Raw genomic sequence first — 26,643 nt, 5'->3', positions numbered from 1 at the left:
ACTTTAAGAAACGACTTCCTGACACTTAAATCTATACTCGATGTTAAAAAAAATTTTTTTCTTCAGAAACGCATTCCTTTCCATTTCCAGTCTAAATTTTATATCCTCTCTACTTCGACCATCATCAGTTATTTTACTCCCCAAACAGCAAAACTCCTTTACTACTTTAAGTGTCTCATTTCCTAATCTAATTCCCTCAGCATCACCCGACTTAATTCGAGTGTGATGTCCTTAGGTTAGTTAGGTTTAAGTAGTTCTAAGTCTAGGAGAGTGATGAAATGGTTCAAATGGCTCTGAGCACTATGGGACTCAACTGCTGAGGTCATTAGTCCCCTAGAACTTAGAACTAGTTAAACCTAACTAACCTAAGGACATCACAAATATCCATGCCCGAGGCAGGATTCGAACCTGCGACCGTAGCGGTCTTGCGGTTCCAGACTGCAGCGCCTTTAACCGCACGGCCACTTCGGCCGGCGGAGAGTGATGACCTCAGATGTTAAGTCCCATAGTGCTTAGAGCCTTTTGAACCATTTTGAAATGTCCCTGATGGATTTGTTACTCACGTGCTAGCCAGTGACCAGTCCATGTTCGAGGACACTGAGCTCTCCTGACTGAGCCATTCTGCAACTACACTTCTCTGTTGACAGCACATTATTCCCCGCATCTTATAATACTGGTGAATTCGCCTCTCACGACGTCTTGTGATCAGCACCGCATCACATAGTGGTGTCCTGGGTTTCTGATGTCACTGTGAACGTAGGATAGAGTTTAGATCGGGAGGCGAACTGTATGGCAGCGTCCTCCTCGTAGGGACCGGCTGGCCCGCAGAGCGCTGGCTAGAGCCGGCAGCTAGCAGCTAGCTAGCCGGGGGCGCTGCGCTCTGCCACTGCCTGCGGCGCCGCCAGCGCTATTGATCGCGGCAGCGGGGCTTGCCGCGCCGCAAAGCAGCGCAGAACGGCGCACCGCCGGCGCCAGGCGCCGAGCCCCCACTGCCGTAGTGTACTGACTCACCATATGGCCGCACCTGCCCGCAGCGCCGGTCCTGCTCTGCCACACGCACGCACGCCTCGTGCCCCTCTATTTGGCCAGTGTCTGATCGGGGCAGTCCAGTTCTCACGTTAACAACCCATAACGCACGACAAACTGGTCCTCTTAAAGACTGCATGGGCTAATGCTTTGTTTGTACGACTGATGGGCATAAATCAGTACTGGTGTTCTACAAGGTCCACTCCAGTTATTGGTATACGCAATTAACTTCACATCTTCCGAGTGTTCTTCAAAGAGTCAATCAAATTTTTTTCTTTCGCGTGTTTTATCAACCCCGTTCGCGCTATTTCTTCGTTATCTTTGTAAACATGTTTGAACAGTATCACTACCGTTTAACAGGAAGAGGCTCCTAAATTTATCAGCACGCACGCTGGTCCTTGACACTCAACATGGCTGTTGGTAGGTTTATAGTACTGACAGGGCATAAAATAATATTTGGTGGTCCACAGAGTTTGGTACTGGGTCCTCTCTAGTTATTACTATATGTAACTGACCTCAGATCTTCCGAGATTTGTTCAAAAAGTAACCAGCCCTGCCGTGCACCACATACACGTACACATCCTACCCCACTACTTCACGTGTGTGTGGTCGAGACGACCCTGTTGTCACATCAACAATCCGTAACATATGGTAAACAAATGGTTGGCCGATTAAACATGGCAGCCAGCCAATAGAACTGGCTCCTAAATTTATCAGTATTCCTGCTGATCGTCTTAAGATTCTGCGTGGCTATTGGTTGGTCTGTACGACTGACAGGGTATAAAGCAATACTAGTGTTCCATAAGGTTCGCCATTGGGTCCATTCCAGTTATTGATATAAGTAACCGACCTTACATCTATAGAGATTTGTTCAAGAAATAACTGGTCCTGCTCTGCCCCCCCACCCCCCCGCCCCTCCTCACACACACACACACACACACACACACACACACACACACACACACACACACACCCTACACCGCTACTTTGCCTGTGTGTACTCTGAACGATCCAGATCTCACATACACAACTCATATCACACGGCAATCGAACATCTGGGTGATTAAATAGAATGCAGTCAGGTAACAGAAGAGGGACCTAAATTGACCAGTATGCACACTGATCCTCTTAAGACTGCGTGGGCTAATGGTCAGTTTGTACCACTGTGGGGCATAAATCAGTACTGGTGTTCCACAAGGTTCGGTACTGGGTCCACTCCAGTTATTGGTATACGCAATTAACCTCACATCTTCGGAGTTTTGTCAAAGAGTAACCCATTTTTTCTTCTTTCACGTGTTTTATTAGCCCAGTTCACGCTATTTTTATCGTTATGTTGGCAAACATGTCTGAACAGTATCACTACAGTGTTAGCAACGTCGGTTATTTATTCTGTTGTCAGCTTCTGTTTCTCACACGACTTCATTCTTAGGATCAGATATTGCAAAGTTTACTGTGAAACTCCGGGTTTTGTTTAGGAAGATATGACAGCGTCGTTAAAAGGTTTTTCTGTTTTACAACTGATAAACGAGATTTCTCTTGAAGTATGCCATGGCGTACTTCAGGCATGGCCTTTCCTCTATCCAATATAGTGACATTAGTTCCATTCATCTGTTGCACTCAATTTTTTATTGCTGAGTTAGTTTTATCATATTGAATTCGGAGTTCTTACATATCTTCGTTGACAACAATGTTTCAGAAGCATCTTTAAAATCAAAGAAGTCAGTTGAATGCATTGGAATTGCGCTGACTGCCACAAAGACCATGCACCTTCTAGACATGAATGTTTGATTAATGTCTGGAACATTTTCTCCATGATTTGACACTTGACACAACTCTAGGGAAGTGCAACAGAGTACTGAGGACCCAATAGCAATGAAAGAGTTTTTTCCTCTTTTAGGAGCAATTGCACCCAGAAATTTTTCAACTCTTCGTATCTAATTGAGACGGTCCCATTCTCTCATCACCATCCCGAATTACACAACTTGCGAATACTGTAAGATAATTTAGACTCCATTATCTTAATACTCTTGAGTTGTAAATTTGTAAATTGACTAGTACAAACGCAGGTTCTTACAGACACTGGTTATGTGGCGTGTTTAAACACCTGACTGGAAACAAATCTTTTCTGTTGTTTCAAAGTGTTAGATATTGCGTCTGCTCCTATTCTAGATACACGTAATTTACTGGTACATTAAATGATACGGCTAAAACTGGTTTTCTTGGTTATTGCATCATAAGACCCAATAGATGTGCCAACATTAGAAGCGGTAAATGGAACTTCCAACAAACTTGTTGACTGGTTTTCTTCAAACAAATGATCACTTATTTTTTATGTGTTTAATCATAACTACATAGTTCGTTTATCACCAGCCAGAATTTTGTGACCGCCGAAAGAGTGGGCGATTGAGTAAACCACAGCCCATTGCTGTGTCCCTGTCCACTAGGCATGTACAGTCTACTCTGATAACGTGTGATAATTTTCCGTGTATATACTACTGCCTGAGACAAATCACAAATAATGTTCCACAGGCTTCAATGTTGGATCCTCTGTTGTTCCTTGTAAGTGTAAATGACCTCAATGATAAAGCAGAAATAGGTATACGGTGATTGCCTTGCGGAAAAGATAAACTATTACCCTATTAGTCTATTAAATGAATTTTTATTATTGTTTTTAAACAAGCATGTTTCGTCTAATTGAGTTAGCCATCTGCAGTGGTTTTTATGTCTTCCGTGGTTTGTGTGTGTCCGTTGCATCGTGTGTTAACTCCGGACTCAAGCTTTTTTGCTAAGTGCTCAATCAATTGCATGTCAGTATCTTTCTGTTCACTGCACTTAATCATTCTGTAGTGCAGTGAACGAGTTACACTTGTTTGAAGGTTGTGCTAATATAGTGCCCAACGCATCGGTCTCTGTTTTATCTCGTTTGTTGTTTTGCACGAAAACTGAATGTGCAAGTAAAACACATGTGAGATATAGCAGTATCAATTTTCTAACCAATCAATGTCCGCATCACATCAAAATTTGGAAATAATACAGCAGAAATGTCACCACTTTTGCATTAGCTTTCAGTCACTTTATTTTGTAGTTTTCCAGGAATCTGGGATACCTGATGTAATAGGTTCATGTGGAGGAGAGTCATATCTTATTTTGTGTTCTAATGACACTTTGGCCGTGCGACCGCTACGTCGCAGGTTCGAATCCTGCCTCGGGCATGGATGTGTGTGATGTCCTTAGGTTAGTTAGGTTTAAGTAGTTCTAAGTCTAGGAGACCGATGACCTCAGATGTTAAGTCCCATAGTGCTCAGAGCCATTTGAATCATTTGACACTTTTGTTGCCGGCATATTATAGTTAGAAAAGAAACGTAATAAGAGTGTCTTTTACTGTCACGCTCTGACAGTTGCAAGACATCACGTTCGGTTAGAGCTCACTTAAACCAGAAAGGATGAACAACACTGAAACAACGGGTTTGTAATCCGAAAGAAAGGCTGTGTAGAAAAAAATGAAGTAAAACAAAAAGTGTTTTGTAGTGTCAGGCGCATTGTGTTTCACGAAGAATCCACTGTTATGTCGGTTGTCTATAATATTTTGAAAAATATTAAGGGATTGCACATTGCTTAGGATAGCGGATGATATTTCTTGATAAAGTTGTAGCCCATTCTTATGGTTCCGTACCCAAATCGACAAAAACGGAACCCTTGTATGATTTTATTGTCTCTCTGTCTATACACCCCTGTTTCTCAGCAACGTGTAGAGTGTAAAGTTGTAATTTGCCAAATACCTAGGTCTACGGTCCCTTGGCGGTATAAAGAATTTAAGCTTCTAAGTCAATGCTATCAAGATATATACATATTTTGATACTCGCAAATTTATTCAACAAAACCCATACTTGGACTGTCCACGTACGTAATTAAGTTTTTACGAAATACTAAGAGCGCGTGTGACCTACTCCTACCCTTCCTTGTTTTTTATTCTTTTTTTTATTTTTATTATTATTATTATTTTTTTTTTACTGGGAACCAGCCTCTCGGAAACGTTAAGCTGGTCGAATGTTCGTGAGTTTTTGTAGTGAGCGTCTGTGGAAAACGGTCAAAGGACATCCGCACATAATGGTAGAACGTGGAGGGCGAAAGATGCACTGCGAAGGGATCAAGTTCACGTTATGCAGGATCTGTTTGTCGTTTACATCCGTTACATCTGTTTGTTATAGTGGGAAACGCTGAGCTGCTGTGCAGCGCGAAACGAAGCGAAGCGGTCCCCGACGATAAACAGTTGGGTTCCTTTGATGTGGCTGCTGCGAATAACATTTGGTTTTAGTAGCGCCGCAGAAAGAGGTCCTCTTCGTTTTGTACCGGAACAAGGAGCTCAGCACAGCACCGCATCGCAATCAGCGTCCTTTGTCATAAACTTGTATTTGCATTTCGTACAAGTGCTGCTTTGATAGGGGAGACGCAGGGGATGGAATTTATGTTCCGACTTCGAATCGCACACGTACGCTTTTTTTTAAAGAGAATGTCGTCTCCAATAGTGCTCTCTCTCTCTCTCTCTCTCTCTCTCTCTCTCTCTCTCTCTCTCTCTCTCACACACACACATACACACACACTCACACTCTTCCCTCCCCATTCCACCCCACACCCGTCCTCTGTCTCTGTATGATATGTCTTAAAGGTGTCGTAAACCTGAAGCTTGGATTGAACACCGTAGTGCTTCACAAAGCACGCTCTCGTTGGAGATGGTGTGACCCCATCTTCCTGCAACCTAAAACTTTTACCCAGGTACTTACACGGAGTCCTACAGTTTAACCGTAACCCCGCACCACTCTCACCTTAACAAATCATTGCAAGACATGAAAGTGAGTAAGAGAAAAATATCCTAGCACAGTACTCAGCGGATGCACTGAGCCAAAAACTTTGCGGCCACATTTTCTTAATGTGTTCGTCCACATTTCGAAGAAATAAAACAGCGAATCGTGGTATGGATTAGAAAAATCCTTGATAGATTTCGTAGGTATATGCCGCCTGATCTACACGCACAGTTCATGGAATCGCCTGAAATTACGGGCCGTTGGTTTGTGAGCGTGGAACCGGCGCTAGCTTCACAGATCTATTCCGTCTCGTACACATTTGGTGGCCAAGGTATCAACATGAGTTCACTGTCACGCTTCTGAAACAACTCCAGTACTGGTCTAGTGGCATGGACAGTTATCCTGCTGGAAGATAATCGAGCAACTGATCCGCAATAATGGTCAGGCAGTCCGAAGCTGTCATACTACCTTGGACTACTACCGCAGTCGCCATGGAAGCCCAGGTGAATGTCCCGCATATCAAGATACTGTCCTCACGGCTGCGTCCGTGACGCGGCGCATGGTTCGAACAGCCATTCGCTTGAATGACGGCGAATCCCGACGCGACCATCGATCTGGTCTAATAAGAAGCGTCTTTCACCCGACCAGGCGACAAGTTTCCAATGATCCACGGTCCAGTCTCTATGATACCGTGCCCAATATAACCGAAACTGGCTATGTCATACGGACAACATGAGAAAACATAGAGGTCGTACTCTGTCGAGTCATGCGTTCAACAAAGAGCTGAACAGTGAGCTCTGAAACATTTATACCTGCACCATCGTTGTACTCTGACGTCAGATCTGGCGCATACCACCATCTGTCCGGGTTTACAGAACAGGCTGCATCCGACCTACGCTTCTGTGATACAGTGTGGATATGCGACACATCTCCTCCTACACGTGTTTTCATCTTACTTCAGCCATTTTCCATATATGCCCAAGAAAGTTGGATGCAAACAGCCAGCCAGTTCGGCCGTATCAGAGATGTTCGCGTCGAGAAGTCGGGCCATAACAATCTGTCTTTTGTCGATGTTGCTTATATCACTGCATCTTCCCACTTGTATTTATTTCTTATCTTTATTCATCCAAGTGTCACACAGTTATATAGAATGTCCCCTTACTATCTGTTCTGCTTATATACTGTCCTTACCGCGTCAGGTGCCAGCAGTACCAGAAGGCGGCTTTCAGACTTGCGGTGGTCACTAATCATAATATTTTGGCATATAAATTGTATGCCTACATGAAATAAAAGAAAATGTCATGGGACTAGGGCCTCCCGTCGGGTAGACCGTTCGCCGAGTGCAAGTCTTTCGATTTGACGCCACTTCGGCGACTTGCGCGTCGATGGGGATGAAGTGATGATGATTAAGACAACACCCAGTCCCTGAGCGGAGAAAATCTCCGACCCAGCCGGGAATCGAACCAGAGCCCTTAGGACTGACATTCTGTCGCGCTGACCACTCAGCTACCGGGGGCGGACCCTACATGAAATGAACGACAATTACAGACCTATGGTAAAAATTAATTCTTCAGAATCTGACGTACACTGAAGTGACAAAGTCACGGGATATCGATATGCACAGTTACAAATGGTGGGAGTACGGCATACATGCCATTTGTACTCAGGTGATTCATATGAAAAGGTTTCCATGTGGTTACGGCCGTACGACGGGGATCAACAGAGTTTATACCCGGAATGGTAGTTGGAGATAGAGCCAATGGATATTCAATTTCGAGCAACGTTAAGTAATTCAGTATTCAGAGATCCAGACTGCCAGCGGTGTGCCTAAAATAACAAATTCCAGGAATTACCTCTCACCACGGACAACGCTGTGCCGACGGTCTTCACTTAACCACCAAGAGCGGCAGTGCTAAAAGACAAGACAAGCAGCACTGCTTGAAACAACCACAGAAATCAATGCGGGATACACCACGAACGCATGGGTTAGGACAGTGATGCGAAATTTGGCGTTAGTGGGCCATGGCAGCAGACGACCAACGCAAATGCCTTTGCTAACACGACATCGCCCGCAGCGCCTCTCCTGGGCTCCTGACCATATCGGTTGGATCTTAGATGACTGAAAAACTATGACCTGGTCAGATGAATCCCGATTTCAATCGGTAACAACTGATGGTAGGGATTGAGTGTGGCGCAGGAGCCACTAAGCCATGCATCCAGGGACTGTGCAAGCAGTTGGTGGCTGGCGTGGGCTGTGTTTACTTGGACTGGATCCTCTGGTGCAATGGAACCGGTCATTGACTGGAAACAGTTATATTAGACTACATGGAGACCATCTGCAGCCATTCATTGACTTCATGTTGCCAAACAACGATGTCATGTCACGGCCACAACTGTTCGCAAACGTATAATAACCCAGTGACCATAAAGGAAAAATGTAGAAAAAAGTAATAGAATGCCAAACTACATGAATTATTCATACAATGTTCGCCGTTTTACCTCCGATGATGTCTCCCGCAGTCGGAGACGAAACGTTAGGAGACAGTTTTATAGTTCGACCAAGGCCTATCAGCCCGGAAGTTTTAAGTGAAGTACATGAATTATTGTTGAAAGCGTGACGCCTCCATAACGTATCCTTATCTTACCGCATTGGCTTCGACGAGAGTGAACTACAGCGCCGTTTAAAAAAAATCAGAGCCCAGGTATGAATACTGAGCAAATATTTCCCACTATTCGGTGTATCTACGAAACGATCTGATTACGACAATACTCAGCACTGTGGTCTATACAGCGAACACTCGTCAGTACCCACTGAAAAATGTATTCCACCCGGAGTCACCATTTCCTCTCCCGTCACAAAGGATATAAAATAGTTGGGGCACACTACCACTATTCTGGTTCCCTAGGACAGAGTGATGACATTAATACCAACATCATCTGCTTTGTTACAATACGTTCAGTTGTAAATTAGTTTACTCCGATTTCCTGTCCATGTTATCTTCCCGGAAGCTATAGTCTTGATTCTCTTCGTGCTTCTACGGTCATAGAGCACATATCGTGATTTCAGGTTGTCGTATAGAGACCATGCGAACGATATCGACTATTTCATCAGTTCGATCCCAAATCATTACACGCACTTACACTAAGACTACGTGCGTCCGCCTTATAGCAACAGCCCAAATGTATGTTTAAGTGAAGGCGGTAATTTATACTTACGGCGTTTTCATTTAGACAGCTTCTTTGACCCAGAGATTACAACAGCCGTCCCAATCCAATCAGAACATGCTTGCAGACCAGAGGGGACTATAACTTCGTACTAATAGATGGAATCAAACTACCACACTCTTTGTAAAACTGAGTCGATTTTGCAATCACTGAAATGACATCACATAATCTCTCAAAGCATAATATTTTATTTCTTTTTCTCCAACCCTTCTAGATGCTTCAGGCAGTATACTTATTTTCTCCCACGTTAAATTTTAGTGTTTTCTGCCCATTTGAAGTAGCAGACACACTACGACTACTGTCTGAAGGGTTATTACCAATTATCTATGTCGCTGGAACTTTTGGACGATGTTTTACTCATATACAGTTACGAAATCCTGGGTCTAGCACATAAAACACAATATCATTGTAAAAATTGTTTGCTGAAATAAGAAAAAGACTAGATGAATATCTAAAGATGAAAATTTTTTGGTTCCTAGGAGAATGATTATTTCAAAAACAAACTTTAAAAACTTGAGGAACCTCAACATCGCATATGACTGCAACATTGACCGTCTTCAACTGTCACAGCGTCCAAGACCACATTACCTGTTACTATCGTCAGTAGTATTGCCACTCTCCTAGTACGCCTCTTTCACCGTTAGGATAAAACTACTATAATGATTACCGAATATGTATTTTTGTGTAAAGTTATCCGATTGGGACGGGAATCGGTAGATGTGATGTGCATGTAAAAATAAACAAATGTTTACAATTCAAAGAGAAAGAGCTTCACAAATTAAACAAATCAACAACACGTTGGCCTACCTCTGGCCCTTATGCTTGGCACTAATACAGTTGTTGGATGTCGTCCTGAGCAAGTTCCAAATTCTGCTCAATTGGGTGCGGCGCTAGATCGTCAAAATTCTTAGCAGGCTGCAGGGCCCTGCTCATAAAATTCCAAATGTTCTCATTTGGAGAGAGACCCGTCAACCCTGCTGACCAAGTTCATCCCAGAGGGTTCGGGGTAGCATCAGGAGGTGCATCTGGACATCCTCTGAAACTAACATTGCCAAACCCGTAGTATCACGGCCGTCCCCACGTTGGTGCGGGACAATGGCCGAAAGAAAGAAAGAAAGAGACATCGTGGTGATTATGTCTCAGTGGCACATGCTTGTTACATAAATTTTACATTTCTGTTGGAAGACAATCTGTAGAAACTTTCGCCGTGTGTATGGGCATTGCCTTGTTTAAATATAAGGCTGGAATTGGTTGCCATGAGGGCAACAAAATGGGGCTTAGAATATTGTCGACTTACCGCTGTCTCTCCAATAAATCATCTAACTTTTCTGAAATTGTAATCATTTTTTTCTGTACATCTACATCATAAATCCGTTCCATTCCGAAAATTCGTACGTGATGTGTCCTTTTTTGTGTATCTTGGTGTTTTACGATTTGGGTTTTATAAACAAAGCTAAGATCGGAAGTGAAACGAGTGTTGTATAAACACTGTTTTCACTAAAGAATGTAATCTCTTGCGTAACAGTGTCTTATCTCACTCAACTCGTCCGACCGCGAGCAGCTGATCACAGCATTAGCTGTTGTGCCAGTGAGAGATGCAAGATACGGGGTTATCTCCGCTGCGATATCGCTACTGAGGTTACCGTTCTCACGCGAACAACATTCCGACTACTTTCGTTTATTTTCTTCAGCAGGATTTTTCTTTAATCTGTTACGCCCTGCTGATACCAGACGATAGACTTGTTACGAGGAAACAGTATTTCTGGCTTTATTCAAAGAATTTCACTGACATTATTTAAGAAAAAACTGGAATCAAACTAGCACCTTTAGAAACTTGGATTCACTATCTTACCGCTTTCTCACTTAGCTCGCACGTTTCTTCTACGGATTATGTATATCGAATGTATTTGTGCATGAAGCAGCTGCAACTGACGTGCATGTTATGACGATAATTTGCAAAATCGTATAACGCAACGTTCCACGGCAAATGACAGTAAGGAAAGGAGCAAGTAAATTTTCTGTGCCGGCAATATTTACCGGGTGATCAAAAAGTCAGTATAAATTTGAAAACTGAATAAATCACGGAATAATTTAGATAGAGAGGTACAAATTGACAAACATGCTTGGAATGACATGGAGTTTATGCAGGGTGGCGCTCCACACCATATTGCTAGACGCGTGAAAGATCTCTTGCGCGCGTCGTTTGATGATGATCGTGTCCTCAGCCGCCACTTTCGTCACGCTTGGCCTCCCAGGTCCCCAGACCTCAGTCCGTGTGATTATTGGCTTTGGGGTTACCTGAAGTCTCAAGTGTATCGTGATCGACCGACATCTCTAGGGATGCTGAAAGGAAACATCCGACGCCAATGCCTCACCATAACTCCGGACATGCTTTACAGTGCTGTTCACAACATTGTTCCACGACTACAGCTATTGTTGAGGAATGATGGTGGACATATTGAGCATTTGCTGTAAAGAACATCATCTTTGCTTTGTCTTACTTTGTTATGCTAATTATTGCTATTGTGATCAGATGAAGCGCCATCTTTCGGACATTTTTTGAACTTTTGTATTTTTTTGGTTCTAATAAAACCCCATGTCATTCCAAGCATCTGTGTCAATTCGTACCTCTCTATCTACATTATTCCGTGATTTATTCAGTTTTCAAATTTATACTGAGTTTTTGATCACCTGGTATATCATCCTGATGACTTCTCCGTATATACTTGTGGAACATTATTATATGAAAAAAAAAAAATCTTCCCGTGCCAGTGATGTTCTGCAGCTCTGACTCTCATACATCTACCTATTTTCCGTAAGTAGTACGAGCCGCTGATTTTACACTTGTGTGGCTCACACTATATCTTGACTACACAAAGTAACTTTTCGTTCAGGAGGAAAATAAAAACTGAACGAAGCAATGGACACTGACTGGCATGATATCCTTGTAACTTCGTTCGTTACGGAAATTGAAAAAAAAGTAAATCTTTCTTAAATACCACCCTATACTTTTAGGACCGAGTAGATACATCAAGTTTAAAATCATGCCTCGTAGTAAGGTCTGCGGTCCCTCGGAGCTCTAAAAAAAGTAAGGTTCTAAATAAATGCAGTCAGAAGAGGCGGCTGTTTGTCACGTATTTCGATACTCGCAAACTGAAACACCAAAACCTTAAAGGCATTTCCGGTTGACCTACAATCATGACATTTGGCAAGAAGCAATGTTTCACTGTACAAGTAAGGAAAAACTGTTAATCTGTAATTATTTGACATGAAAAAATTTATTTTCAAGCTTAAAATTAAAACAATCCTGAAAGTCTTGGAATTCCCGGTACCGGTATCTTGCCAGCATCATTGCTAACAGGCAAAACCTTCGGGGCTCTCGCTTCTAAGGATGGATGAACTGTCTACACACACATATAAGTTTGTATGGAACCCTCTACAGCGTGCGTCCCAGTTTTTCATTCGACAATCCACTTCCTCTCCTCAAGATCTGTTCAAAATCATATTGCAGCGTATCGTTCATGTAAACATGCCGTTGTTGAAACGTAACATAAAATTGACTTTGACTCTTCTGCACTGTCACACAGCCACCCGGGGTATGTCCTACTGCTGGAGTTGACAGTAAACAAATGGAACACAAGGAAATGGAGACGCATGTCGGGCATTGAGAGGAAGTGAATTACCGAATATAGAACATAGGGTGCTATTTAAAAAAGACCTACTGGTGCTCATATACTCATAGCGAATGAAGTTACAAGAAAGGCAGTCGTGTTTGTTAATGTCCTCTTGGTAGCTAAACATTTGTTTGATTAGTTTTTAATTTTGCTTCTGGACGTAAAGTTATTTGTGTTGGTAAAGATAAATGAGGCGCCAGATATAGGAAAAATGGGTAAGTCAGTGTGTTACAGAATAAAAGAGAAGCTGGAAGCTGCAGATAATTCTACCTTAGCTCAGCACTGTCTGAAAACTAGACACAGTTACGCAGTAGATGTAGAAATACTGCACTCTGGGCACAATGGACGGAAACTATCGCTATTTAATATACTGGAGATCAAGATACTCTTCCAGAACCTACCTGAATAGCTACTAAACGAGCAAAAAATCTCCACTACTTGATACTACTAATCCCACGTAGACCTAAATCCCAGTTATTTATTTATTTTAATGTTTTGTAGTTATGAACATCATTCTCTATATTTAGTATTAGTCAATAACTTCTTTGATTGTAAATTCTTTGCTTTTAACATTTCTACCACTACGCACAACAACATATCTGTAATGAAGGCTAGGCAATGGATTAATACCGTGTTTTGTGGACTATTGAGACACCAGGGGCTATAAGACGCACCTTAACTTCTAAGAAATATTTTAAAAAAATAACGTACTACCATTTTTATTATTACATTGCAAAGTCAGACTAGGAAAAATTTCTTAGTTTATAAAAATAAAATAACCTTTAAAATCCCAAAAAATCGTCATCTGAGCTTTCTCCTCCTCCTCCTCCTCCTCCTCCTCCTCATCCTCTTCCTCTTCCTCGTCGTGGTCATCGTTGCCTTCTTCATATATAAGGTGGTCTTCACTGCCATCGAAGGCGTTACTTACGCCACTCTTTTTGAGAGATCTAACAATAATATCTTCTCTCTAGACTGTTTTACCCACTGACACTCTTGTTTGTTTGTAAGGCGCTTAAAGCTCCCTTTGACATTGAATCATGTTGGGTTTCATCCATCTTTTCCATTCCTCTCTCGTATACACTTTAAATGGTTTATTTATCATGACATCAAGAGGTTGCAATTTTGAAATCAGCCCTCCAGGAATAACAGCAAGCTCTGTGTTTCTTTCTCTTTCACACAGTTTTTGAAATGGTTACTAAACCGATCTAGCTCGAGGAAAGAACTCTTCAATAAAGATCCTCTCCTTCTCTCCCACCCTCTGCTAATCCGTAATTTCATATTAGCCTCGTCCTTCCAACCCTTTTGATGTACGCGAACAACACCTGCTGGTATTTCAGAAGGTTTTGGCATTGTTTTGCGCTTGAAAGAGATCGTTGCATTACGTTTAGTTCCATCAGCACAACATGAAAGGACAACAGTGTAGTGCATTTTTTTCATGTGCACTTTTTTTATTTTTTAGTTACTCTTTTAGCACCTTCGATGGCAACAGTTCTGTTACTCGCACATCAAATGTCAGAGGAGTTTCGCTATTTGGTTTACTTCCCCACTGGTTTTCTTTCAATGTTGAATAATAAAGCAATTGAAAGATAACATTTTCTCTTCATTCTGTTGTGATATTTTATGAGGTATTTTGGTTATGGTTCCGGTTCGCATGCTAAGTCCATGACACTTCATAAACCTGTATCACCAACCAACTCCACCCTTAAAATCTGTTGAGGTTCACTTCAGCGCTGGCTTACGAGCAAATATTTGAATCATTTTTGTATTAATTCCAGTGCTATTTTGCACATTTTGCATTCAGTCCGCTATTTGCATATTTAGTGTTATTCATTTTTTTCAGTTCTTTTTTGCTAGCATGCGAATCACGAACGGTTTTTTCTGTTGGTGGAGGTCCGAAATGCCACTCAGCTGCACTTTTTCCATACACTTTTGCATTTGCTGTTACTTTAAAGTTATAGCCCGCATCATATGAATACCTTTTATTTTTTTCTAAAATTGTACTTTGCCGATAATGCAGATCACTTTCAGTTGAAGTTCACTGGCACTGTAGACTGATATGACGTATCATAGGCTAGACAGTGTTCGGTATGGAGACAGCGTTAGCTAGCTTGCAAATTCCCGCAACTAATGTTCTTCACATCAGTGCACTGCTTCTGCCAGTTGAATACAGTGATACCAGACGGAGATAGGTTTCCCGCGGCATCGAATATATGGCCATTTTTAACACTGGCGGGAATTTTAAATCAAACGCTGGGCATTTTTATATTAATTGAGAGTGTAAGACGCACTTTAATTCTGGAGGTAATGTTTCAAAAACAAACTGCGTCTTATAGTCCTTGAAATACGGTAACCCAAAAGCCAGCTAACAAAGTAACTACTGAAACGAGTGGCAAATAATCCCTTTTTCCATATTTCTTGAAATGAGGCGGTATATTTCAACAACGTTCGGCACACCTTGGAAAGAAGAGTTCAGCGGTACTGTATCACGTTTGATTAGGTATGCAGTGAAATAAAAAGTTAATTATCTTAACACAAGTACCGAGGTAGACGAGATAAAAAGCTGCCTGTCTTAAGCAACGCACAGTTTCCGGCAGTCGGCCGAACACAGTTCAACGATGTTTACGCATTCAACAGCCTGCCTTAGCAAATGCAGTAAGAAAATTACGCATCTGTTTATGCGAAATTTTGAACGCAGAACTTTACAAATCTGATATCGCTAAACACCTCGTCCCAAGAGGTTTCAAATGTCGCTAAAAATTATATCGCTTTATTTAAACGGAACAGATTTGCTTTAATATTAGTGTGGATTAAAAAAGAAACAAATGTTACCAGCACAACAAATTGCTTACCCCTTTCCACAGCATCATTTGTCGGATACTTCATTTCGATACCTAAAATCATTTACGAATAATTTGGAGTCGCCAAGTTTCGAGTTACATGTAGTACTTCGACAAAATTCTCCCACAGAACCGGGATGTAATATTTTTGGTTCATTTCTATTGTAAATTGTCCATCGATTACCGTACATAATTTTAAGCTATTTTCTTAACTCTAATATTTCCTCATTTATAACACTTGTATTTACAATCTCTCTCTCTCTCTCTCTCTCTCTCTCTCTCTCTCTCTCTCTCTCTCACACACACACACATACACACACACACACACACACACACACACACACACACACACACACACATTATAGTTCTTTGTATATTTTGGTTTACCGCGCTTTTCCTAAGTGATTTAAAACAGGTACAAGGATGTCTCTGAGCAGGAGACGGCAGAACTCCTACTCCATCCTAATATCATCAGAGTTTGTACTCCTACTCTAATGGCCTTGTTACCAGCGGAACTGTAAACGCCAGAGTTCCTTCTTCCCTTTTCTTACGAAGTCATTACGAGCGGATAACTTGGTCCACTGGCAGGAAAGAGGTCGTGGCCTCATGGAAAGCCCCCGCCTCGGTGATGTAGAGGAACCGTATTAAGTCTAAATTGGAACTGTACGAATTCTAATAGTTCTGCCTAGAGAATGAGCCCTTAAAAAAGTGAAAGAACATAGATCGCTTAAAAGTGGAATCATAATATAGTTATGTCTTTGGAACACGCAAGCCACCTTACACTGCGTGGTGGAGGCAACTTCTGGTACTAATTTGGAAAATACCTTCACCGATTTTTAATTCAAAAGTATGCACAGTATCTTTGTTGTGTGGTCAGGTCATCATAAATCTCAAGCCGTTTCGAAACTCCGTGAATGCGGAGTCTACGGAGTCTACAATCTACAGAGGAAGTTTATAAGTGTGTAACAAGAAGCCCGTTCATGTATTTCCATTTCATAAACGAATCTGCTGCAATTCCTGAATGTGTGTCACACAAAGTTAATCTCAAAAGATTGCAGAATTTTTTTTATATCTACTGATATTAAAATCACACTTATGTTATAACTAATGACGACAGCAACGACTACCCACTAGTGCATACACGTTCTCCATTTTAGTAGAAAGAGGAAAAACATTCTCTGTAATGAGCACAGACGACTGCTACGTCGCGAATTCGCAGTTACTAATAAACACCCTCCTCCACTACACCCGACTCTTAAAGAATCGATCTCCTAGGTATGAAACGGCTTCAGATGTCTGATGATTTTACAGTTGAGTTAGTGTGTTAAACATTTGACGTTAAGGATGTAAGACCATAATGGATGAAGACACATCTCAATGTTTATGACGTCATATCTCACGAAGTGTGTCATAAAGTGATATAATTTTGCAGGTACATTCAAAGGTGTATATGGATGTTGGTTGCAAAATTTATTGCGGACAGAGATGATAGTAAAGAAGGAACAAATTAAAACATTTCATTAATTTGTGGACGGTACCAGTGAGAAAAAGTTTCGAAAACATTTGAAATCGTGTAAAGCTTGTTGGAAGTCGCCAAGTTCTCCCATTCCTAAAAGCTGGATGAATATGGTCTGGATAGTCCGCGCAGCATGAGTTATGCTGCCTTCGGACGCACACTGCTTTAATATTACACTAGTTGTGTTTAGTCCTTGACGTAAACCTATACCGCTTGATGAGTACATTATGTCAGCATTTTGCAGTTTTTCGGTTTGGTCAATAATTATATGAAATACTGAAAATCAAAATTTTCCCTGGAAGACATTAGATAGGCATCCTGCAACTGGGGGTGGGAGATCGGGTGACCATTTTAGCCCTTTAGTTATGTAGTCTGACATATTTGTTAATGAGTAGAAGGAAAAAAAAGATAGGGATGAAAGGTATGAAGATGTTCAAGAAGCAGGAAACAAACAAAGAAACAAAGAAAGAAAGAAAGAAAGAAAGGCAATACTACTAGTCAGCATGAAATCCATGTTTGAAAATTTTTAGAATTATTATTTCCCGAATTTTGTATTTTCTGTTGCGTAGAGAATTATTAGATAACTCAATAAAATTGACAGTTTCTAATGTGGAATTACATTGAATATTTCTATTAAAAATACTTTTTTTCTTCAAATGGTTCAAATGGCTCTGAGCACTATGGAACTTAAAGCTGTGAGGACGGGGCGTGAGTCGTGCTTGGGTAGCTCAGTTGGTAGAGCACTTGCCCTTGAAAGGCAAAGGTCCCGAGTCCGAGTCTCGGTCGGGCACACAGTTTTAATCTGCCAGGAAGTTTCATATCAGCGCACACTCCGCTGCAGAGTGAAAATCTCATTCTGGACTATGGAACAACATCTGAGGTCATCAGTCCCCTATAACTTAGTACTACTTAAACCTAACTAAACTAAGGACATCACACACATCCATGCCTGAGGCAGGATTCGAACCTGCGACCGTTGCGGTCGCGCGGTTCCAGACTGAAGCGCCTAGAACCGCTCGGCCATACCAGCCGGCTTTCTTTCTTCATTTAATCTGTTTGTGAATGTTTTATTCTACATCCGTAGAACATCTTAGAATCTTTTCTAGGAAAAATTGAAGCAACTGAAACAGGCAAATCAGATTCCACTCGTTTATTCGCTTGTCACCAAGTACTGTGAGACAGTAAAGGAGCCGGCCGCTTGTGGCCGAGCGGTTCTGGCGCTACAGTCTGGAACCGCGCGACCGCTACCGTCGCAGGTTCGAATCCTGCCTCGGGCATGGATGTGTGTGTTGTCCTTAAGTTAGTTAGGTTTAAGTAGTTCTAAGTTCTAGGGGACTTATGACCTCAGCAGTTGAGTCCCATAGTGCTCAGAGCCATTTGAACCATTTGAACAGTAAAGGAAATTGTAATCATGGTTTTAGAAACTGTACCTTAAGAGATCATATTTCTTAAAAATACGCAAATACATGTATATTATAGCGTACACTTAAAACTAAACTCCGCCCGAACAGGCCTCGGGAGGCCCAGCGGTACCGACCGACCGCCGTGTCATCTTCAGGCGACAGGGGTCTGGATGCATATATGGAGGGGCATGTGGTCAGACACCGCTCTACGGCCACTGTTAGCTTTCGTGACCAGGGCCGGTACTTCTCAATGAAGCAGCTTCTCAAGTGGCCTCACACAGACTGAGTGCAGCCCACTTTCCAAGAGCACTAGGCAGACCCGGACGCTCACCCATCCAAGTGCTAGCCAAATCTAACAGACTTAACTTCTGTGATTTGACGGGAACCGGTGTTACCTCTGCAGCAAGTCCACTGGCAAAATATAGTGCTTTGTATTATTCTATCTTATTAACGCAAATAATGTCTTTTCAGTTATCTTCAGCACTAACAGAGATGCAACAAGGCTCCAATGTTATTAGCGAGCTATGCCAGAGTAGAATTAAAGAGCTTTTCTTGATCGAAGAAAATGCGCCACTCATTCACAGCTGAATGAAACACGATCAAAAAACTTAGTTTGCATATTCAGTTTTAAACACCACTCTTAAAGAGCAGGGAATACAAGCCAGATTACCATCTGAGTTATGCTGCAGGGTAGTGTGTTCAGTGAATCACCTGAGCGTCGCGAGCCAAGAGATAGTCCAGCCGATACTGCGAAGCAACGCCAGTCGCCTGGAACGCTCCAGATAAGCCAGCACGGACGAAGGTTAACGCTGTAGGTGAAACGGTAGTGGACCAGATAGGACTCGAACAGAATATCAACCTCGAAGGCTCTGCCATATCACTGGTTAAGGAGCAGCGCTATATCGGCTTCTTTTTTCTTCGAGAAAGAAATTCTCGTGCAATAATTGGCATGAGACAGTGTTTGTGTACCTGTTCAAAAATGTTCAAATGTGTGTGAAATCTTATGGGATTTAACTGCTAAGGTCATCAATCCCTAAGCTTACACACTCCTTAAACTAAATTATCCTAAGGACAAACACACCCACCCATGCCCGAGGGACGAATCGAACCTCCGCCGGGACCAGCCACACAGTCCATGACTGCAGCGCCTAAGACCGCTCGGCTAATCCCGCGCGGTTCCCAGCCACCATCTTAAATTCTTATTTTATGGAAGGACATGCCACAGTCTCGTGTGGCCAAAAGAGAAGAAACTGCTAAAGTAACATAACCAGTGACATCGCCACCCACTCTCCAGGACGACGTCATATTGAAAGACTAGTACGAGACGTGAACAAGTGTGGGGCAACAGAAAAAAACTTTGAACAATCATCAACGACTATAAGAGCGCGATTAAAATATCCACACGCTGCAAGGAATGGACTTAACTTCAGCAACGCTATGTATTTTCGTATGAGAACTTCTTCTAAATCAATGGATTGTACTTCTAATACCTGTACAGTACTACATGCGAAACCGATAAAAATAAATGTTAACATACAAGGTGTCCGTAACTCGTGGGCAAATGCTTTACCGACCGAGCTGTCCAGGAAACGCTCCCACTTCGAAAAAGCTTTTGACAATGTGAACAAAAAGAAGCTATGGAACATTAAGACTAAAGCTGGATGTCTTACGCATCCTATTGAAGCTATAAAAATCCGTCCAAGGACGTAACAATAATAATAAGTTACCAGCAATAAAACTGAAGAAATGACTACTAATAAGGGACTTATACAAGGCTGTAGCTTGTTACCAACCGTATTTAGTGTGCATTGTAATGATTTATTTGGTAGATAGAGACAGGAAGTAAATCCAGGTACACAGATTAATAGAAATAAGTTTGTTAATATGCTTATGCATACAAATGTTGTAACAATTTTGGAGGAAAGTGAATATGAGCTACAAAAAACAGTGTATATATTACATCAAATGGTAAAATAGGAATTTAATATCGGTATACCAATAAAGAAAATTAAAATAGTGACTCATCATATTTAACACCCCACCGGATCAAAAACAATAGAAAGCACCGCACTTGAGTAGGTCTCGAGCCTTAATTTTTTAGAAAGCGATATAAGCTATAATAAGGATAGTGAGATAGAAAGTAATATTAAGAAATACCAGTCAGTATGCGGAATGTTAAGCAAACCATTCCGGAACAAAATATAGAAGGAAACAAATTTCAGTTTCATAAGGCCTGTATTAGTATGTAGAAGTGAATTGTGAATCTCTTGAAAACGAAACAAAAGTAAACTGCAAGCATCAGTAACAGAATTCTCAGGAAAGTTAGTTGTTACCAGGGAATACAATAGAAGAAGAGAGGAGGATATCAGGTAAATATTTGTAACTTAATGGGCAAATTGGTTGAAATAAGACGTTATGGAAACATCATCTATAAAGAATGATGGTACAGAGAACCACGTCAGGCCATTCCATTCCAGCCAAGAGGAAGAAGAGGAAGTAGGAAGATCCAGAGCGACGTGGCAGTGAAAACTGAAGACGAAACAGGCACAAGTGCCTAAAGGTTGAAGAGCAGAAGACGACCTCTCACTTTCCAAATTTCCGAAAAGTCGTCCTGCGTACCTTACGGGACTAGCACTCAGGGAAATGGTTATCGACAGCCTAGAGGTTTGTTTCCTGAATAAATTTCCACTCTGCGACGTAGTGTGAGCTGGTTTGACCTGAGAGGGCGGGACGAATTGGACACTTCAGTAGGTATAGCATTCTTCCGCGAAAGGCAGTGACTCCCAGTTCGAGATCCGGTCTTGTACATAGTTTCAATCTTCCAGGAAGTTACAGATCCGCTGCAGTGAAAATTTTCTCTGGAGTTTACTTCACCAAACTGTATGGTTACGAGCTGCAGTAGAGCTCTAGTGGGTCGCCGCTTTTGTTCCACGGAATGAGAGCCCGTCGACATGAGAGACAAGGGCGCACCGCCGCCCCTCTGCCGGAACACAGCCTCTAATTTATGGCCTGTCCGCGTCCCGTCCCTCGCGGTCCACCCCACACTCTGCATTCACGCTGTTGCTTCATATGGCGTACACGGATCAAATTTCACGCCGCCCTTGCGTCTGGGGTGGTCCAATTTCGTTCTGCTAATATTTGATTTGTCACGCTTTTTTGACAAATTCATATCAGTAATGCGACCCTGTACACGCAGTCCCTACTGCACGCTGGTCTAATGGTGCTCGCCGGAAGCTTGATCAAAACCTTCATGTGGACGAAAGATTCATCAGTGACGAATGGGAGGTTTCATATCCTTATTACCCGATTGTGAGCTTATGTTTTTGTTCCAGTCACACATCTTTCTGCAGTCTCATGAGAGAAGGTAGATAAGTGTTCATACTTCGCAAACTACCATACTGTGCGTGGCGAGGGTATTTGCGGTACAACTACTCCCTCCACCCTTTCACTGTGCCATTCACTAATAGTAGTAGTATGAACTGTAATTTCTATGATTTTCTCATCATATTCATCTCGTGAGACATATCTGGGAAGAAGTAACACATTCTCAACTTTTCTTCAGAACGTATTCTTTCATAATTTCAACAGCAGACCTCTCGGTGATACACAACACCTCCTTTCTACGAGTCCACCATTGAAACTTTTTCGAATATCTCCATAAGGCTCTCATGCGAACTGACCAATATATCCCATTCATTACCCTTACCCCCTCTTTACCCTTACCCCCTCTTTACCCTTACCCCCTCTTTACTCTTACCCCCTCTTTACCCTTACCCCCTCTTTACCCTTACCCTTTCTTTACCCTTACCCCCTCTTTACCCTTACCCCCTCTTTACCCTTACCCCCTCTTTACCCTTACCCCCTCTTTACCCTTACCCCCTCTTTACCCTTACCCCCTCTTTACCCTTACCCCCTCTTTACCCTTACCCCCTCTTTACCCTTACCCCCTCTTTACCCCCTTTACCCCCTCTTTACCCTTACCCCCTCTTTACCCCCTCTTTACCCCCTCTTTACCCCCTCTTTACCCCCTCTTTACCCCCTCTTTACCCCCTCTTTACCCCCTCTTTACCCCCTCTTTACCCCCTTTACCCCCTCTTTACCCTTACCCCCTCTTTACCCCCTCTTTTATTTTGAACCAGCTTCATCAGGATTCCAGACTGATGAATGCTCAAGACTCATTCCAACAAGTGCTTCGTCAGTCACTTCTTTCTTTGGTGAATGCCCTTATGCCTTTACGCATCTCCCAATGAATGTCAGCCTGGCATCTGGTTTTCCTACTGTTTGTTTTAGGTGCTCATTCCATTCTTGATCACTCCGCATGGTTACATCTAGGTACTTTGCGGTAGTTACTATTTCCAGTAAATTGACGCCAATAGAGCGATTGAACAGTAGTGAACCTCTTGGCCTGTTTAGCCGCGCGGGGTAACCGCGTGGTGTGGGGCGCTTTGTCACGGTCGGCGCGGATTCCCCCGTCGGAGGTTCGAATCCTCGGGCTTGGGTGTGTGTGTGTCGTCCTTAGCGCAAGTTAGTTTAAGTTAGATTAAGTAGTGTGTAAGCTTAGGGACTGATGACCTCAGCAGTTTTGTGTGGTAAGATCTTACCACAAATTTCCAAATTTCTTAGCCTGTTTATGCGCAGTAAATTACGTTTATTTACATTCAGGGTTGGTTGTTAGTTCCTGCACCAGTAGAGGATCTTCTTCAGGTTTTCATACACTTTATTACAATTTTATGGAGATGTAAACTACCTCGTCACTCTGTTCTACTATCTCTACTGCATGCTTGCCCGTTTATCGTCAGTCACAACTCTTGTACCTCCAGGATCCACTGGAAGCCTCAAGCTCCATTGCTTGAAGGAAAAAGGAAAAGTCCTGTAATACTGGTCTCACAAGGGAAGTGCATGATCTCGAACGTTCAGAACTGCACGAAAAGTGCTTAAACACTCCTCGTGATAAAACACTCATCGCAGAAACAATGGTATGAGCCTATCACATTAAATACTGAGAGTCTTATCGCTAAAGCCATTTCTTTCGTCACATACGCAAGATCTAAGAGAGGAACCATGGTAGCGCGTTTAAACAAAATACCAATATAACAAGCACAGGAGCACATTTATTTCAATGGCGTGGCTTATTATTGTGTTGTCCTCTGCTTGAAATAATTGCACTATCTGAAAACCAAACTTTTTCTTATGATCTGACAATGTTGCATCGCTGTTCAGTCTTCAAAGAGCAGGAGCGCGATTTAGATCAACTGATCATAACGAAGTGGAAAGAACAGTTTCCACTTGTCACTACAGCCAGTTTTTCACATTCATCATCACTTCTGAATTCGCTTCTAAATTAAATATCAAACGCTACACTAATTACATTAGTTGTTCAACTTAAGCTTTATTTAGGTAAATAGTTTCCAAAAAAGTTGATGCCTCTCTGAATGCAGTATATCTTCAAGTTTTATTTACAAATCTTCAATGTGACTACCATTTGTAACACGACAAATGTCCCAACTGTAATACGTTTCTTGCCAAATTCTATGAAGCAGGTCATCATCATATGGTGGTAACTACCTGTGGAATTCGTTGTCGGAGCTCATCGACATTTCCCGGAAGCGGATCAAGAAACACACTGTCTTTAATGTAACCCCTTACACAGAAGTCAACTGGGGTTAATCAGCGATCATGGTGATCACGATATAGCTCCGCCACGTCCAATCCAAGTTGGCACATTCCTATAGCGATACGTAGCAAGTTTCGGTGAAACGATTGTACCAATTAACAAAAGTTTCTTTGGGGTGATGACTTGCGATATTTAATCCTGAATTGCCTCTGAACTGTAGTAACGGTTTTGGATTCATGAAACCGTAAACAATACTGCGCATACTCTGTACCGTTACGACTCGTTGATGACTCTTGGAATAACTCAGTCGCTTATGTTGTCAAGCGGGGACGCCGCGAATACAGCTTCAAGACATACTGCATTCAGTGTTATATCAGACATTTCTGTAAATTATTCACCCTTTCCGCAATTAAAGGTTGCTTTTGTATAACTAATTCATAAAAATCTTTTATATCAATGTCGTAGCCTGCCTGTTGCCAAGCATGTTGTAACAGATTTGCACTTGCTGCAGAAAGTTAACTGAATAGCATAAAGTGAAGTCTGGTAATGAAATGACTTTACTTGTGGTTTCTTAAATTGTATTCTTTCAAAATCGACGATCCCTCTTATGCAGAACTTACAATGCCTGAAAAAAAGGTTTGCAATACTTTGTTGTTTTTAGTGACAATATCTTGACCGTTGCGTCCTTACTCAGAATAAAGTCCTCCAACAACGTACACTAGTGGCCATTAAAATTGCTACACCAAGAAGAAATGCGGATGAGAAACGGCTATTCATTGGACAAATATATTATACTAGAACTAACATGTGATTACATTTTCACGCAATTTGGGTGCATAGATCCTGAGAAATCAGTACCCAGAACAACCACCTCTGGCCATAATAACGGCCTTCATACGCCTGGGCATTGAGTCACACAGCTTGGATGGCGTGTACAGGTACAGCTGCCCATGCAGCTCCAACACGATACCACAGTTCACCAAGAGTACTAAAATGGCTCTGAGCACTATGGGACTTAACGTCTGAGATCATCAGTCCCCTAGAACTTAGAACTACTTAAACCTAACCAACCTAAGGACATCACACACATCCATACACGAGGCAGGATTCGAAACTGCTATCGTAGCAGTCCCGCGGTTCCGGACTGAACCGCCTAGACCCGCATGGCCACCGCGGCCGGCTATCAAGAGTACTGACTAGGGTATTGTGACGAGTCAGTTGCTCGTCCACCATTGACCAGATTTTCAATTGGTGAGAGATCTGGAGAATGTGCTGGCCAGGACAGCAGTCGAACATTTTATGTATCCAGAAAGGCCCGTACAGGACCTGCAACATACGGACGTGCATTATCCTGCTGAAATGAAGGGTTTCGCAGGGATCGAATGAAGGATAGAGCCAAGGGTCGTAACACATCTGAAATGTAACGTCCACTGTTCAAAGTGCCGTCGATGCGAACAAGAGGTGACAGAGACGTGTAACCAGTGGTACCCCATACCATCACGCCGGGTGATACGCCAGTATGGCGATGACGAATACACGCTTCCAACGTGCGTTCACCGCGATGTCACCAAACACGACTGCGAGCATCAAGATGCTGTAAACAGAACATGGATTCATCCGAAAAAATGACATTTTGCCATTCGTGCACCCAGGTTCGTCGTTGAGTACACCATCGCAGGCGCTCCTGTCTGTGATGCAGCGTCAAGGGTAACCGCAGCCATGGTGCATACTGCTGCAAACGTCGTCGAACTGTTCGTGCAGATGGTTGTTGTCTTGCAAACGTCCCCATCTGTTGACTCAGGGATCGAGACGTCGCTGCACGATCCGTTACAGCCATGCGGATAAGATGCCTGTCATCGCGACTGCTAGTAATACGAGGCCGTTGGGATCCAGCACGGCGTTCCGTATTACCGTCCTGAACCCAACGATTCCATATTCTGCTAAGTCATTGGATCTCGATCAAAGCGAGCAGCAATATCGCGATACAATAAACTGCAATCGCGATAGGCTATAATCCGAACTTTATCAAAGTCGGACACGTGATGCTGCGCATTTCTCCTGCTTACACGAGGCAGCACTACAACGTTTCACCAGGCAACGCCGGTCAACTGCTGTTTCAGAAATTGGTTGGAAACGTTCCTCATGTCAGCACGATGTACGTGTCGCCACCGGTGCCAACCTTGTGTGAATGCTCTGAGAAGCTAACCATTTGCATATGACAGCATCTTCTTCCTGTCGGTTAAATTTCGCGTCTGCAGCACGTCATCTTCATGGCGCAGCAGTTTTAATGCCCAGTAGTGTACGATCTTTGTGACCTGCCCAGGAATTGCACAACAATAGGCTCGAATGGCGCTAGCAGGCAACAGCTGCGTTCGGCATGTGAAAGGTTCATAGCACTTCTTTTGGATTGTACGATTTCTGTTCAAAGCACATTTCCGAGCTGTTCTGAGCTTTCGAGGTCAGGTAGTTCCCTTGTCAGACAGTAGGGGTACTTCCGCTCCTTGACGCAGACACGTAGTAGAATATGAGGTCGGCCCTCATCTCCA

Source organism: Schistocerca nitens, chromosome 8 (genome assembly GCF_023898315.1).
Source record: "Schistocerca nitens isolate TAMUIC-IGC-003100 chromosome 8, iqSchNite1.1, whole genome shotgun sequence".
Taxonomy (NCBI): domain Eukaryota; kingdom Metazoa; phylum Arthropoda; class Insecta; order Orthoptera; family Acrididae; genus Schistocerca; species Schistocerca nitens.
This window is presented reverse-complemented; position numbering follows the sequence as displayed.